The sequence below is a fragment of the Monopterus albus genome, unplaced genomic scaffold (assembly GCF_001952655.1).
Source record: "Monopterus albus unplaced genomic scaffold, M_albus_1.0 scaffold40.1, whole genome shotgun sequence".
NCBI lineage: Eukaryota > Metazoa > Chordata > Actinopteri > Synbranchiformes > Synbranchidae > Monopterus > Monopterus albus.
Window position 1 is genome coordinate 3,415,774 of NW_018127920.1, and position 1,970 is coordinate 3,417,743.

Genomic DNA, 1,970 nt, shown 5'->3' on the forward strand with positions numbered 1-1,970 from the left:
AGTCATCCTAATGAAGTCACTAAAAGTGGGTGTTGTGTATGGCTAAACTGAAAATTACTTATATTGCTCAAACTGAATTCTTTTCCTCATATTTATATATGTGTGTGTGTGTGTGTGTGTGTGCGTGTATATCCATGTATATATACAGTACATATATGATGTAGTCGGGTGATGTATATACAGGGGCTGGACAAGATAATGTGTCATTTTCGCGTTAACACATTACTTAATTAATGCCGACAATTATTTTATCGCGCACTTAACGCAGTTTTGTTTATTATTATTATTATTCTTTTGAAAGTCCGTGGCTCACTGGCTCTGAATACACATACAGACAAACCATGAGTCACAGGGGGGGTGGGATGTTGATGGGCGTCATCACGCGTCTCGTCCAATGAGACCATTTGGGGTGGGCCTAAGACTGCTGCAGCGCTCACGCGAACCGGACGCACCATTAGAAGAAGAATGTTAATACCTGTTTATGAGGGAGAGTGGTGGGCGCCTTTCAGTTATGCACACGCATCGAAATGAATCTGAACTTTCTGGATCCGTGGCCTCTGCCTTACAGTTTGGTGCAGCTTGGATGTTACAGGACATGAACGGTGTAGCCTTGCACCAGCTTGTGATTCTCGTGTGTTGCATACACTGGAATCATAGAGGTCATCAAATCAAATCAAATTTTATTTGTATAGCGCCAAATCACAACAAAATCATCTCAGGACACTTTACAAAGTAAGGTCTAGACCTTACTGTCATCTAATATGAGTTCGAAATTGAAACTTGCCGAGCGTTTTAACACTGTACCGTCATATCCTAACACTCACACAGATTCTAAAAGTATTTCCCAAATCCACACAGACTCTTCTAACCATACGGAATCAAAAATTGTGCATGAATGTATTATTGAAACCTATATTATTATTGGTGTCGTGCTATCGAATGTATTATTGAAAATTGAGTGGAATTATTATTGAAATTGTTTAAATAATACATTCATGAATTCGAGCCTCTTCAAACAAAGCTAGAGTGACGACGTCATTTCCCGTCGCTGTCTTTGCTTATCCGAAAAGAAACTCTTATGAGCCGAGAAGCTAAAAAGATATATATTTTTCATGGACTGAACCGAATTATTTTTTGATTCCGTGTCCTAGGAAGAGTTTACAAGGATTCAGGAAATATCTTTAGAGATTGGGTGAGTGTTACTTCAAATGCTCACCGACCGGGGCTATGTTGTGGGTATGAAATGCCGCCTTGGCAACATGAGGGAAGGTTTCTTTTGCAATGTACGACAAATCTAGCAATGGTCGATTAAGTCTTTAAAAGGTTATTGAACGCCTTAATATCCAACGTTAAACTGTTGGTGAAAAGCTTTCACCCTACACTCCACTGAATGTCCTCATATGTCCAGATTTAATTTACACAGTCCTAATGTTTAGTGTAAAACATTAGGACAAAAGTTGAGTAAAACGCTAACGGTTAGCTAGCTTGCCTACAGACTAGCTTTAATTCCATTCCCATAGGCTGTTTAACACGGCATTAGCTAATACATTATATTGTGGCGCTCCGCTGGTTCGGATGAGCGGAGCTGGCCTGACCCTATCCTAAACTGTGACATCTAACTATCCAGCTGTGTGCCACTTCTCTGGCTGACCACATGTCCCAGGAACTTGGTCTGCCACGCCAGCAGGTGACACTTGGCTGGGTTTAAGCGAAGTCCAGCATCTCTGATGGAGGTTAAAACCTCACGCAGGTTATCCAGGGCCTGCATGAAGCCCCTTGCGTGCACCAGCAGGTCGTTGAGGTACACTACGCAGCGGGTACGGGGGATGTCTTTGAGGACCCGCTCCATCAGTTTTTCAAATGTGACCGGAGCACTGCAGAGCCCAAACGGCATCACCCGGAACTGCCACAGTCCCTGTCCGATTGTGAATGCCGTTTTGGGGCCGGCCTCCGGGGCCAGCTCTACCTCC

At 43.1% G+C, this 1,970-nt stretch overlaps 1 protein-coding gene across 2 annotated transcripts in view; it reads left to right on the top strand.

Annotated features, from left to right (window-relative positions):
• Positions 1-1,011: 1,011 nt before the first annotated feature.
• LOC109959667 (uncharacterized) overlaps positions 1,012-1,970 on the top strand; it is a 25,006-nt gene continuing 24,047 nt past the window's right edge. For both annotated transcript variants that reach the window (XM_020599206.1, XM_020599205.1), the window contains exon 1: positions 1,012-1,192. The gene's annotated coding sequence lies outside the window, so the exon portion shown is untranslated. The remainder of the gene's footprint in view (positions 1,193-1,970) is intronic.